The following is a 15,484-nucleotide window of genomic DNA, read 5'->3' on the forward strand; positions in this document are numbered from 1 at the left end:
AGTTAAAGTGGAGTTAATAATAGTAACTACCTCCCAGGTTTTGCAAAAATTATATAAGAGCACCCATGCAAAATGCTCGTCACAGTGTCGGGGATATAATAAATCTTCATAAAATGTTAGCTCCCATTGTTAGGTTGCTACCGTAACTCTTCCAAACTATGTCTTTCTTTTCCCCCTTGCCATAATGTCTTCCTCATTGCTTTCCACTTAAAAAATATATATCTGAGTCATAGTTAACAGAAGAGTCTGATTTCTGTTATTAGTGAACTGGAAGATCTTAAAACACTTCTCAGGGCCTCAGTTTCTTCATCTACAAATAAGGGAATTGGAGCAGGTGATTTCGAAAGTTCTTTGTATCTCCTATTAATTTCAGTGAGTTAAAGGCTTTGTGTGAAATCTCTCAGATTATATAATCCAGCATGCTGTTATGAGAGGCCTAACCCTCTCCCTTTCCTAGCTTGACTCAGCTGTGAAACTTGCAATGTGATTGTCTATAAATTCTTTTTAAAAAATTATATAATATTTGACATACAGTATATAGAAGATATATATGTAACTTATATAAGTGATGAGGCAGAGTGATTAAAAACAAGTATATCGGACTTCCCTGGTGGTCAGTGGTTAAGAATCCGCCTGCCAATGCAGGGAACACGGGTTCGATCCCTGATCCAGGAAGATCCCACATGCTGCAGAGCAGCTAAGCCTGTGTGCCACAACTACTGAGCCTGTGCTCTAGAGCCCGCGAGCCCGTGTGCCACAGCTACTGAAGGCCACGCACCTAGAGCCCGTGCTCCACAATGAGAAGCCGCTGCAATGAGAAGCCTGCGCACCGCAACAAAAAGTAGTCCCCACTCGCTGCAACTAGAGAAAGGCTATGTGCAGCAACGAAGACCCGACACAGTCATAAATAAATAAATATTTTAAAAAACGAAAAACAGTATATCTGTGAACTGATCACCAGCCAAAAACTGTAAAAACAAGTATTTTGGCAGGTGTATTTTTATGCTTCCTTTTAACATTTAATGAATATTTACAATGTTATAGGAAATGCCCTTCATGTGCATTGACTTACTAACAGAGGCTTATTAATGCTTACAGCTACCCCATGAGATAAAACTAATATTATCCCCATTTTACATATTAGGAAACTGAGGCCCAGAGAGTTAAGCAACTTGCCTCAAGTTGTATAGCTGGTAAGAGAGGCAGAGCTGTGATTCACCCGCGGGCGAGCTGTCTCTACAGCCTGTGCCCTAAACCTTTACTGTTAAACACACAGCCTCCGAAGTCACAAGGCCTGTTTTCATATTCTTCAGTTGCTTGAGCTCTTTACTTTTACATTAGATGGGTATCTTTGATTTTGGAATTTGCTACTGTGTGGTTGAGATTTATTCCCCCGTGAAGAAAAGTGTATTATCATAATCAGATTGGTGAAAACGCAGAACTCATCCACATTTTCAGGTCAGGACAAAAGTGTCAGTGATGAAGCCAAGGGTCTTTTGTAACACCTAAGAGGTTGAATGTGAAAGCACTGAAGTGATGATTGCTTGTTGAGAGTCTTGACTGCAGGATGGAAGAGTCGGCATTAGGTGTAATGCAGTCACAATCCCCAGCCACTCATTAGATGAATATGTTGCTCAGGAGATTTTGCAGTTTGGCCTGTGAAGAGTCATCGTTGATGAACTACTGGATCAGAGCAGCATGGCCCGGAAAGGCAGGGGAAAGGCAGATAAGTCTCTCAAAGCCTCCTTCCATTATAATAGCCTTGAAAAATTGCTTGTTTCTATGAATTAGACAAAAGATAAGAGGACACAAGCAGTTTGTTATGCCAAACAGTTTGATGTTTTGCCTCATTGTTTTGAACACCTCAAAAGAAGAGTTTCGTTAGAGATTGAGAGAATCTGGAAAAAGAAATTAGTTGAATGTAATAGTTATTATAGGCTTATCAAGAATCAGATGCTAGCTGCCAGTTTTGAGACGTGAAAAACAACCTTTCTAGTGGTCCTTAATCTCCTGTCTCTACCTCCTTGAGAATATGGTGGTGAGGTGGTGGTAGTGATGATCATGATGACGATGACGCTGATGCTGATGCTGGCAGCTAGCAGATAATCAGTTTATTGAGCACTTGCTGTGTCCCCAGCATATAATGCTGGTGCTTTAGCTGTGTTAATTCATTTACTCTTCCAACAACCCAGTGAGAGAGGTACTATTATTACCCCTATTTTGTAGATGAGGAAACTATGCCCCATGGAGTTTAGGCGATTTTTTCCAAGGTCACACTTTGTGATTGGGCATTCAAACTTCACACTCAGGTAGTCTGGCTCTAGCTCCGGCCTTTAACCACTGAGCTACACTGCTGCTCATGACCTGTCTCCCAGAAAGTGTGCAGTTGAATAACACTGTGTGTCCAGTAATTTAAAGAGCATTATAGATGCCTCTTCCCCTTCCCAGTCCATGGACTTGGGTTCAGACCCCACCCTGGAGTTATGTAAATTCCTTGTGGGCAGAGATTATATCTTATTTAACTTTGCTTGGTAGGAGCTAAATAAATGTCTTATGAGTGTATAGTATGTTGGAAATGACACTAGCTTTGAAGCCAGACAAACCTACCTGGGTTTTTTAATTTGGAGGTTATAAAAATAATGCATGTTTACTGTAGAAAAAATTTGAAATATATGAAGAAGAAAATAAGTCCCCCATAGTGATACTACCTAGGGATAACCACTATTAGCATTTTAATATATTTTCTGTCTTTTTCAATGCAAATGTATATATGCATGTACATATATTTTTAAACCAAGTTGGAATTATATATACAGTTGCATCCTGTGTTTAGTATGTTGAGAGCATTTCACCACATTATTAAAAATCTTCAAGAGCCTAATTAAAAATTTTTTATTTAGATATAATTCACATACTATACAATTTACTGTTTTAAAGTGTACAATTCAAAGTCTGTGTAACTATCACCACTTTCTAATTCTAGATCATTTTCATCACTCCAAAAAAATACCCCATACTCATTAGCATTCACTCACCAGTCCTCCTCCCAACCTCTAGCAATCACTAAGCTTTCTGTCTCTATGGATTTGCCTATTCTAGACATTTTATATAAAGGGGATCATACCCTATGTGGCCTTTTGTGTCTGGCTTCAACTTAGCATGTTTTCAAGGTATACCCATGTTTGTAGCACTATCATTATTCCATTCCTTTTTATGACTGAATAATATTCCATTGTATGGATAAACACAATTTTACTTGTCCATTTATCAGTTGATGGCTGCTTGAGTTGTTTCCACTTTTTGGCTGTTATGTATAATGCTGCAGTGAACATTAGTGTACAAGTTTTTGTGTAGACATATGTTTTCATTTCTCTTGGGTATATACCTAGGAGGGGAATTGCTGGGTCTGTATTTAACTTTTTGAGGAACTGACAAACTATTTTTCACAGTGGGGCTACCATTTTACATTCCCACCAGCGACGTATAGGATTTCCAGTTTCTCCACATCCTCAGCAATGCTTGTATTTTTTGTTTGTTTGTTTGTTTTAATATAGCATCCTAGTAGGTGTGGAGTGATATCTCATTGTAGTTTTGATCTGCATTTCCCCAGTGACTACTGATGTTGAGCATTTTTCATGTGCTTATTTGACATTTTTTATATCTTCTTTGGAGAGATATCTGTGCAGATCCTTTGCCCATTTTAAAATGGGCATATTTGTCCTTTTATTGTTGAGTTGTAAGAGTTCTGAATACCTTATATTCTGATACACTGTGTTTACATATTCTGGATACCAGACCCTTATCAGATATATGATTTGTGAATATTTGTACCCATTTTGTGGATTGTCTTTTTACTTTCATGATAGTGTCCCTTGATACACAGAAGTTTTTAAATTTGATGACGTCCAACTTATTTTTTTTTTCCTTTGGTTATTTGTGCTGTAGGTACCATATAGAGAGCCTGATTTTTAATGGCTACATGATATTCTATAATATGTCCGTATACCATGTTTACTTTAAAAATCTCATATTATACATCTAAGTTTCCAGTTTTTTACCATTAAATCTATTGCTCTGAATACAGTGTGCATAAATATTTTATTATATCTCTAATTATTATCTCTTTATAGATAGATACTTAGAAGTGGGTCTAAAGGAATAAACATTAACAATTTTTTTCTTCTAATATCATAGGATTCTCATTCTTTCTTTAATTTGTAATTATGCAACTGATATATATTACAGATACATTCTGTAAAACACATCCTGGTAAAACATTCAAACAGGGCACGTAAAGTATATCCTCCTCAATCCCCCCAAATTCTCATGTCCCTCTCCAAGGACATTTTTTATAGCTCTACATGAGCAGATTATTTACTAGATTACTTCCCTGAATGATTTTTACCATTGTACACTCCCATCAGCACTGTGCAGTGTCAAAGACAGATGCACCAGGCCACCACTGAATGTTGAGAGATGTAGTCTCTTCTGTGATTCCTAAAAGGCTTTCTGATCATACTTGACCTTGCTGCTGGAATTTTTTCACAGATGACTGCAGAGAGTAGGCACATTTCACTAATAAATGAACTAATAAATTGACTTTCTGATTTATATTTCTTCTCTTAAACAATTAGTTTAGACAGTACTATCCAAACTCCCCAAGTCTGATTAATTTTGAGACTTTTACAGGATAGGGTGTTTGTATCTATGAGGTTGATAACCAAACTAGACCTTTGGTAAATTAAGTTCAAGCCGTTGAGGGAAGTCTCTTGCCAGTCTCTTCCTGGCAAGCCAGCTGGCCTGTTCCAATAGACACATTTCCATCCATCTTTTAGCAGAGACCAGCAAAAGACATGGCATCTCAAATGCAGGTCATCCTGTCAGGGCATCTAGCCGCACATCTCTGTCTGTGAGAGGAGTTGAGGAATGATAGCACTGAGCCCCGAAATCCTCTCAAGACTAAGGTAGTAATTAAGAACAGGGAGCCAGGTAGATCTGCATTTGAGCTTTGCTCTAACTTAATACCTGTATGGTCTTGGGCAAGTTGCATAATCTTGTTGGACATTAGTTTCCTCATCTGTGTATTAGGGATAATAATGGTGTCTACCTCATAGGGATGTTTGGGGAATTAAGTGGGAAAATGTATGGACAGAGCTTAGAACAAATGCTGGACATCATTACCATCATAGAGTAGTTAATGACCTTGCCAAAGGCATTCAGGAGATTCAAGGATAGGAAAAAGAGCAGAGATCAGTGGATTGGGCAAAAAACGATGTTTTAATCACCTCCTCTTCACCTCGTTGATGAGGGAGGGATTCCTACCCTAGGGTTGTGGGGATGGCTAAGCACACAACACTGGACACTGGCAGATGAGACTGAAAGCAATTTATACTCACAGCCCCAGAGGAGGACACAGAGGGTGTACTCAGGAGCAGCATTAACAACCAGGGGCTGTGGGAGGCAGGCTTGCAGTATCAAGAAGGTGGGTGCTTTCTGGTTTATGCCAGAGGATATGATTGACTTGTTTGAATAATTTTGGGGGCTGGCAGGGAACTGAAACCCACTACCCAGGAATAAACAGGAACAGTGCCTGGCCCCTTTGATAAGGAGGATTGTTTGACTAGGGGACCTTGTCCACGGGAGCAGAGTGGGTACTGGAATTTGTGGTTAGGACATTTGAGGCCTTCTTGATTTTACCAGCTGTCAAGGCAGCACGTAATATTAAGCCTTAATCTTTAGACTTTATACCACAAAAGAGAATATAGGCCTTGAAATGCTGTTCGATATGGCTTTTAGGGAATCTGGGTATGGAAGGCTATGGAAGACAAGCAGAGTTGTCCTGTTCTCTGTGGGAGAAGACAGATGGGCATAGTAGTTAGAATGGAAATGTCACAGTAGGTCATGTATGGTGCCATGAGCCCAGATCTCTTCACTGTGTCCAGTTCAGCATACATTTATTGATTGGCTGTACCATCCTAGAACCTGCCAGGGCTTAACCAGGTTCAGGTGACCAGTTTACTCTAGATCAGGAACAGTTTGACCTCCATTTACTTTAGTAGCAGCCAGGGAAGCTTGTCTAGCCCTGGAAGTCCGGGTTGCTGGAATGCATTCTAAAGGAGTTTTGGTTGGTGCCAGGCCACAGAGCTATTCACCTAAGGCCTGGTTATTAGAATCCTCCGTATTTTGTAGGTTTTATTCTTAAAGCTGTTCTGACTGGAGCAAGGGCAGGTGCAAAAGGGAAGGTTTTGAGGATGACTTGGAACTTTTTAGAGGTGAAGGGTTGCTTAAAACATATTTGATAATAATTAGATGTGAAAAAATGTGATTTGAGAACAGGCAATGTTGTATAGTGCTTTGCTATTCAGAGAGGATTCCTTGGACTATCAACATCTGAGTCAACCCACAGCTTATTAGAAATGCAGAATTCAGATCCCACTGCAGACCTTCTGGATCAGAATCTTTTCTTTGACAAGATCCCCAGGTGATTTTCACGCACACTAAAGTACGAGAAACTGTTCTAGTGGGTAGAAGGGCATGAGCTTTAAAAGGCTCAGACTGGATTTTGTATGTGATCTTGGGCCTGTTCCTTAACCTCTCCACTATTGGGACTTAATTATAATTGGGTTTAACTGTCTTGCTGGGTTATTAGTATTAAAGGGGGTAACATGTAAAATGTGCTTATTAGTAGCTTTTATTTGTGATTATTTGATAAATAATATCCTTGATAGAATATGAAAAGAGAGAGCAGGATACCATTACGGCTAACTGTTCACGAGACATGAATTGGTAATTGAGAAAAGTACAGTCTCCTGAGCCGATGGGTCAGTGGATGTGGTTGGCTCACTAAACAGTTCCCCTCAGGGTGACACCGTAAGTGTACGTTAAGTAACCAAGAGTTGACAGCTATACTCTTTAATGGCTACTGAGCCCTTGGAAGGGAGAATAATCTGCAGAAGTGGTAGCTAAGTCTTGGACTCCAGTGAGGCCTTCATATTATGGAGAAAAGAACTATGGCTTGAGAATTGAGACATGGGCTCACTTATGCCCCTTGTTAGTTCTGTGGCCCTTAACAAGCCATTTAACATCCCTGAGCCTTAGTCTTCATCTGTAAAACAAAGTTAAATGGAAGGATGAGGTGTAAATCCCAGAATATAGCAAGGTATTATCCCTACTTGATATGTACCATAGAGCTCGGTAGACAGCCTCCCGAATCCCCAAAGGTGACTCTTAGGCCAATTCAGCTGCTTTTAGAATCTTCAGTACTGATATTCTTCAGAGCTGTTCTGGCTACCTGGATTTCCCAATGACCAGAACGTACCTTAGGAAAGCACACAGGCCGTTCAGGTATTACTACAAATCTCAAAGATTGGAACAGTAGTAGACTAGTATTTGGGATGGAATGATGATGATAGTGTTGATAATAATATTAGAAACAACAATGACAATACATATAAAAAGGTACTACCATGAACCCAGGACTATCAAATACAAAAATCTCCATCCCTTACACTATATATTGCTGCCTTTCAGGCCGGCAGTGTAAGAGAAGAAACCAAATGACAGCTGCTTTTGAACTTGAGCAATGTGGGCCTGCTAAAAGCTACGGTCACCCTTTTCTAACCTCACCAATCCTCCTTGCATTCTCAGAAATAATTGCTAGTGGTTCTCTTTTAACTTAGCTGATTCCTTAGATACGTTACATTTTAAATCATCTTTTTGTGTGTAGCAGATGCCCCATTTCTTGTCTCTGAGTGTGTGATCTTTGCTCTAATTATGTTGAGAGTGCCTGTTATTTCACCTGATTCTGGTTGGTTGTGAGATACTAAATAGCCATGGGGTTAAAGCTGACTCGGATCAAAGAGCAACTCAGCCTCTCAGGACCTCAGTTTCCTCTGTTAAAAAGGGGAGGGATTGGACTAAGGTCATTTGGTCATTGGACAAGAGTACGTGATAGAATAAAGTAATAAAGTAATGAACGTCTGTTTGCTGAAAGCAATGAATAGGGCTCTCCAAGGTCCCTTCCAGCTCTCTGGTTCCAGCAGAATCCAGAAATCAAGACAGAACTAAAGATTATATTCTGGAGATAGGGATTATCAATAGCAACAGTAAAAACAAAACAAACTTTAAGCAGATAAGGTTGCATTGAGCCAGGCCATATGAGAGATGTCTCAGACTATGAGATAGATGTGCCCAAAGGAGAGTGCAGAATTGTTAGGAGAACTGGAATGGAGGGCCCTTGATCAAGTATTAGGATGGCTTTTCTTTCTTGGGTATTGGGCTATAGAAATCTAGGCAGATGTGTGTCCAACTTCTGCTCCTACGGAGCTTTATTTATTATTAGACAATATATATAGGTTGCTTGTTCTTCCTTCCCATTGCTAGTCACTTTTCCGTATTAGACCATGCCATCTGTCACTGGAATAGCTCTGCTTTAATTGTGCTATATTTCAGAAACTCCTCCCTCAAAGCAGGTTAAGTTCCTCTGCTCATTTTCTGGCCTCCCTGACCTAGGCAGCCTAGTGTTCCACATTTCCTCTTAAGTGGGTATTTTTGGAGACCCACCCTAGCCAGCCCAGTGTCCATAATAATGATGGCAACAACTTACTGGAGGGCTTTCCAGTGCCTTTCCAATGGGTCCAGTGCTAACTGCCTGTGCACATACATGATTCCAGAGCACTCTCCCTCTTCACCCTTACCTGTTGAAATTGTACCTAACTTGCATTTACCAACTCCAGTCCTACCCTTTTCCTTTCCACTCACTGGGATCAATCTGTTTTTTTCCTTTCTCTCGTCTTCCTTTCCCTCTTCTTGTCTCTTGAGTCCTTTTAAGACTTCTGTTTTCAGTCATTCCAGTTGAAATAAGTTGAATCAACTTTATTACAGGCTCTCTGTGAACAAGGACCTTGTTTTATATTTCACTTGGCTCCCACACAGCACCTAGCAGTGGGCTGAGTAATTGGTAGGCAATTGACCCATAAATAGTTGTTAGTTGACATATGTGTATTGCTGGCTGAAGACTTATGGGGAAATAAGTACAGTAAATTGGGGAATGGCAGGTCCAGTTCCTGAGGCCCAGAAAAGAGTCTCTTACCCTTCATCAGTGGCAGCAAAGTCTTTTATTTGAGTGTCTTGCTGAGGACATTGCCAGCAGTTGTGGATTTCAGAACATCTACTTTATTTAATTAACTGATGTATATAAGAGACTGTAAGTCTTTAGTGTTACTTTCCTTCTTGTTCATCAAAGGGATTCCATGTTTCTTACCAGCTCTGACTTAAGTTCTCACTTGTGCTTTTCCTGGTTTTTTGGGGGTTTTTTCCCCCCTGTGTGTAACTGTTGTTTGTTTGTAGCTTAAAGAATCCTCAAACTTTCAGATTCTTTTTGGAAGTAGACAAAATAAAAATTTAAATAAATAAATAAAATCTTTGTGCTTCTTTTAGAAAGCTGGCCTAGTTTCCACTTTGTGTTGAATTCCCATTTGTGTTTTGGGTCATTATGCAGCACTAGGTTCAGCCAATTAAGTTTTTTCTAAGTATCTTTATTCTATATCAGTATAGTCTTTTCTTGAAGCTTTAATATTGTTGCTTTGAGGAACATGCATCCTTCTGGTGCTCTTTTGTTGCTTAAATGTCCTTCCCTTGGGACCTTTGACAATTTTCCCAAGCCTAGTGATTTCAGTTAAGTGCTTAATAACATAATTTAGGTTGCCTCTATACAGGAATCTACAGGACTTAAAGATTCCAACATGCTGTGTTCCACTATAGTTTCTTAGCTCTGAAAAGCATGCTTTCGTGCCATTATATTTAGCGCTATATTCTCTCCCCTCCATTTAACTTCCTTGCAAAGGGAGTTAGGGGGAAATAGTAAAATATATGTTAGAGGCTTTTACATTTTAGTTGTGCGATCAACAAAGTGTAGTTTAGCCTCTATAGTACATTTCAGTAGCCCCCAAGTCACTAATGTATCCCTCATGATTATATATTAGATTTATTTAATAACAGTATTCTGTACCTGAAAGTGGTCTACAAAGATTATATAGTTTAACTGTTTATTTACAGGTAGGTACTTCAGCTGTCATGTCAGATGGCTAGTTTCAAAACTATTTAATGAGGAAAATTCAGTCTTTCTTGGTAATAATAATACAGCTAACACATATAGTATTTACTACGTGCTGGGCACTGTTTTAAGTGTAAACACACCTACACATTAATTCTCTTATAAGTAGCATATGGCTGTTTTTTTAAGAATCCAATCAGAGAATCTCTGCCATTTAACAGGAACGTTTAATCTGCTTCTTTATTGTGATTACTAATACATTTGGACTTATTTATTTCTACCATCTTAAGTTTTTTTCTATTTACCTTTGCCTTTACCTTCTTTGCCTTTCTTTTTCCCCTTTTCCACTTGCTATTGTATTAATCACATTTTCTTAATTCCCTTTTATACTTCTTGTTTGCAAATATTTGTTCAGTTTCTGTTCCCTTGTATCCTTACCTGTTAACATACATACTTTTCTTAGGCTAAAAGCTAAAGTTAATCATTATTTTTGTCATCCCCTTGACTCTTAGAACATCCTAACTCTAGTGCTCCTTCTCTCATCTTCCATGTTCTTGTTGATTTTTAATTTCAGAGAGGCAGTGGATTTTTAAGAATATAGACCTCAGAGCCAGACTGCCTGAGTTTGGAGCCCAGGTCTGCCACACACTAGTTGTGTGACCTTAGGTAAGTTGTATAACCTCTCTGTGCCACATTTTCTTATATGTAAAATGGGGATGATAAGAGTACCTACTTCACAGGGTTGTTGAAAAGATTAAATGAGTTAATAGATGCAAAGCATTTAGAACAGTCCCTGGCACATAGTAAGCATTAAATAAGTGGTAGCTACTATGGTTGTCATTATTCTACTTTGTTTTTAACCTCCCCTTCCCATATCCATTTTAAAATAGCCAGTGCATTTTAAAACACATTTCTTAATTTCTTTTTTATTAAGATATAATTAACATACAGTTCAATGAATTCTATTTGAAGAGTTTTGACAAATATCTAGTCTTCAACCACCATCCAAAATAAGGTACAGAATATTTCCATTCCCCGAGAAGGTTTCCTTGTGTCTCCTCCTGTTTAATTCCCTTCCCCCACACCACCCCACAACCTCCACAACCACTACAGTATTTGATCGCTATCACTGTAGATTAGTTTTTTCTGTATGTCTCTTTCCTGTAGATTTAGTCATATATATGTACTCTTTTGTGCCCGGCTTCTTTGACCTAACATACTGTTTTAGGGTTTATCCATGTTGTTGCTTGTATCAATGGTTAATCTTTTATTATAAGAAACCTCCACACAGTTCTTCAAAGTAGTTGTACCATTTTGCACTTTCCGCAGTAATGTATGCAAGTTCTAGTCATTCTGCATCCTCATCAACATTTGGTATTATCAGTTTTTCTGATTTTAACTTTTCTAGTGGATACGTTTAGCAGTTTCTTTGCTTGCTACTTGCTATTTTTTCTTACATTCTATCCTTTCTTTCTGGTTCAGTTTGCTTCTTATAGTAATTCTTTCAGTGACAGTCTCTGAGCCTCTTATCTTTGTTTGAAGGTGATTTTGTTTCAACTTGTATATAGATACATGGTTGATTGTTATTTTCCTTAATATTTGAAAACTGTTACTCCATTTTCTTATATCTATTGTTATTAATGAGAAGTCTGTACCAGTCAAACCGTCTTCTTTGATTAAGTAATAATCTTTTCTTTTGGTTTGCTTACAATTTCTTTTTCTCAGTGTTGTTGATACTTCAAAGTTTTTATTCTGAAGACTCATGTCTGACTTTAGTCCTAGAACATTCTCAGATATTATATCTTCAAATTGCTTCTGCCACATGTTCTTCATTATCTCTATCCGGAACACCTATTCAGATGCATGTGAAACCTTCATATTCTGTTTTCCATATCCTTTAACCTCTCTTTCATATTTCTGTTTTTGGGTTTTTTTTGTTTTGTTTTGTTTTTTACCTCTCTGCTACCTTCTGAGTAATTTTCTCAGACTTCTTTTCCTAATTACTCATTTTCTCTTTAGCTGTATCTAATCTGTTTAATTCATTGATAGATGAATTTCAGTGACTTAACTTTTATTCCTAGAAGTTCTTTTGGTTCTTTTTCACATCTGCCTATTCTTTTTTCATATTATCTTTTTCTTCCATTATGGCTTCCCTTCATTTTGCCTGTTTATTAAAATGAAACAATTAATTTGTAGCATTTTTTCATAGTATTCTATAATTTTTAGGGTTTTCAATTCTTGGAGATGCTATTTGTACTCTTCCTTGCATCTAATGTCTTTCCGTTGTGGTGATTCATTTCCTCATGTGACTTTTTGTTTTTACTGTTTGCCTTTTGGGGGTGGCACAGGAATCCTCCTCATCTGAGACACTCTAGCATCTATCTTGGCAAGGCCCTTCTCGTTTGATTTTTTTTCCTCCTTCACCTCCTACCGCTACTCCTATTTCCCTCCCCTTTATAGCACTTACTCTAATGTATTTGATAAAATGTCTTTTGCTACAATGTAACTTTACCTTACTGTTATTCATTGTTTTGTTTTTGTGTTTTTAACTTACGTAAGTGGAATTATGCTCTAGATCTCATTCTGGTTGTTATTGTTTCATTCAATTGGGTATTTAAGATCTGTTTCTGTCTGAATAGTCAGTTGTTGCTTCTTTCTAATGCACTATATTCCATAGGATACATTTTGCATATTTACTTAAATTCTTTTTGTGACTGACATCTAAATGACCTCTCATTTCCCTGCTACAGAAAACAATGGCCCAGTGATCTTTCTGGCCATGTGTCCTTATGAACCTATGTGAGAACTTTTCTGGGAAATGTACTCAGAAATATGATTCTTGGGCCACAAGGCATATATGCACAGAAAATTTCACTAAATATTACCAGAGTGTTTTTCCAGAATAGCTATATGAATTTATATACCACCAGTTTTACTCTAGATTCAAATTTATGTTCTACCACATGTTACTGTAAGACCTTAGAGAAATTACTTAACCTCTCTGGGCCTTAGTCTCCCCATCAGTAAAAGGGAATAATAACAGCATCTGCATCATCAGGTTGTTAAGAGAATGAAATGAATTAATATATGTAAAGCATATTCCTGAATATAATAAGCACTTCCTGAATATATAATAAATGTTAGCTGCTTTTACTGCTATTGTAACAACTACTCTTACTTGTTAGCCAGTTAAGTGAACTCCTTTTCTGAATTGCCATGTTACGTCATTTGCCCATTTTTCTCCCCATTGGATTTTTTTTCCCTAAGGTTTCCAGGAATTTCTCATGTATTCTAGATATTAACTCCTTGTCTTTAAACTGTATAAATATCTCCTGGTTCTACCATTTGTCCATTGTCTATTAATCATATCTATAGACTATAGAGTTCTTTGACAGAAACCTTTAATATCAGTATAATCATATTCATCTTTTCTTTTTTTAAGCTTTTGGGGCAATGTTTAAGAAGTTTCCCAACACCTGCTTCAAAGATACCCTCTGACATTTTCTACTGTTAACTTTTATAAATTTACCTTTCACATTCAGGTCTTCCTCATATGGTTTGTAATAGTGAGCTCATTTCTCTCTATGTTTTTCTTTTTTCCTGTGAGAGTCTCTGTGCCTTGGGTTTTGAAAGTATTCTGTTTTTTTTCTCCTGCATGTCAAAGACCAATTTTTATGTTAATTTCTCAGCCCAAGATTCTTATACGATATAATATATAAATTTGGATCCTTCACCTCTGTATGTCATAGGCCTACATTTTAGATTTCTTGTGGGTGCCATTTCTTCTACTCAAGGCCCAGATAATTAGCAACTTTTATTCTGTTTCCCTGAGCCAGTGAGCAGAGATTTTTCAGACTGCATATAAAGGAGGGATAGTTGTTTGAGGCTCTGTGCTTTGTGCAAGGGTCTCAGTTCCAACTCCCCCACCTTCTACCTGCCTGAAGCTATATTTCCAGTCTCCATGTGAGCATTAATGCCTTCTCCTCCAAGCCTAGGGCCTGTATTAGAGTTTGAAACCCCTTTGGGCCATCATGGTCTCAACTCCCACTTTACTGTTTCAGCTTTGATTTTGATGTCACTTCCATTTCAGGTACCTGGGAATTTCCTTTTTTCTTTTTCTTGCTTGACTATATATATAGATAGATATTTTTTAAATTTATTTTATTTATTTTTGGCTGCGTTAGGTCTTTGTTGCTGCCTGCGGGCTTTCTCTGGTTGTGGCGAGTGACTCTTCGTTGTGGTGCTCAGGCTTCTCATTGCGGTGGCTTCTCTCATTGCAGAGCACGGGCTCTAGGCGTGTGGGCTTCAGTAGTTGTGGCTCGCGGGCTCTAGAGCACAGGCTTAGTAGTTGTGGCGCACGGGCTTAGTTGCTCCGCAGCATGTGGGATCTTCTCAGACCAGGGCTCGAACCCATGTCCCTCGCATTGGCAGGCGGATTCTTCTTAACCACTGTGCCACCAGGGAAGCCCTAGCTTGAATATATATTTTTAAAGCATTTTTGTTACATTTTATCCAGTGTTTCTGTGTGTGAAGTGGGAGGAAAAGGTCCATTTACATCAGCTCAGTGTGCCATTTTGCCAAAAGTCTTTCCTTTAATTAGTATTCCTATTAATCTCAGTAAAATTTCAACTTTCAACTTTACCAGCTTACATTCATTAAGTAACCTTTGAATTTATTCTGCCTTAACTATCCCTATTCTCCTTTTATTGCTCAAGTTTATAACCATGGTTTTAGTATCTATATATTGGTAAACCACATAATTTTGTTCAGTTTTTTTTTAACCTTGCTCAGTTGCTTATTCTGTTACAGTTATTCTATTATTTTCTTATCTAATTTAGTTGTCAACAAAAATGTGAAATAGCTCTGACCACAATCCTGTAGTTAATGCTCAAAGTACCTCCCTCTGCATCATTGGTGGCTCTTCGTATTTTTTAATCTGATGAAAGACTGACCAGAAATGACCCCAAAGCAACATTTTAAGTAAGTTTTAGTTTGTCCTAAAAATATAATCCCAATAATGTGTTCCTTATTAATAGGATTGTTTGAAAAGATTTATGTCCAGGTAAGTCTTTTGATTTACTGTAATCCATAGAGCCTATGTCTTGTCTTAGGAAGAAAATCATATTCTCCTGATATCATTTGTTCTTTAGAAAAACCACATCAGTGTCTGTTTAGTCGTTTTGTGTTATTTGCAAATTGAATTCTTGTTCTGATTTTTTTCTCAGATATTAAAATAAGTTAATTTACAAATTTTCAGACTTACCTCCTTTTTTTCTAAAGATAGCTCGTACTTTTGTCTGTTTTAAATCTTACAGAACTTTTTTTTCTGTTTTCCACAAGAACTGGGAGATATTCCAATCCTGCTCCTGTTGCTACTACTATTTCAGCAACAAGTCAGTTAGCTCCTAGGCCACAGTTTATCTTTAAAAA

At 37.9% G+C, this 15,484-nt stretch overlaps 1 protein-coding gene across 9 annotated transcripts in view; it reads left to right on the forward strand.

The window, feature by feature from the left end:
* ZBTB40 (zinc finger and BTB domain containing 40) overlaps nt 1-15,484 on the forward strand; it is an 80,796-nt gene that overhangs the window by 11,116 nt on the left and 54,196 nt on the right. For 4 of the 9 annotated variants that reach the window (XM_079903473.1, XM_079903481.1, XM_079903480.1 and 1 more), the window contains exon 2: nt 10,629-10,720. The exons of 2 other annotated variants lie outside the window; for them this stretch is intronic. The gene's annotated coding sequence lies outside the window, so the exon portion shown is untranslated. Of the gene's footprint in view, nt 1-10,628; nt 10,721-14,863; nt 15,035-15,484 lie in introns of all 9 variants that reach the window. 3 more of the 9 variants (XM_079903475.1, XM_079903478.1, XM_079903476.1) reach the window with 2 other exon arrangements.

Source organism: Stenella coeruleoalba (assembly GCF_951394435.1).
Source record: "Stenella coeruleoalba genome assembly, chromosome: 1".
Classification (NCBI taxonomy): Eukaryota; Metazoa; Chordata; class Mammalia; order Artiodactyla; family Delphinidae; genus Stenella; species Stenella coeruleoalba.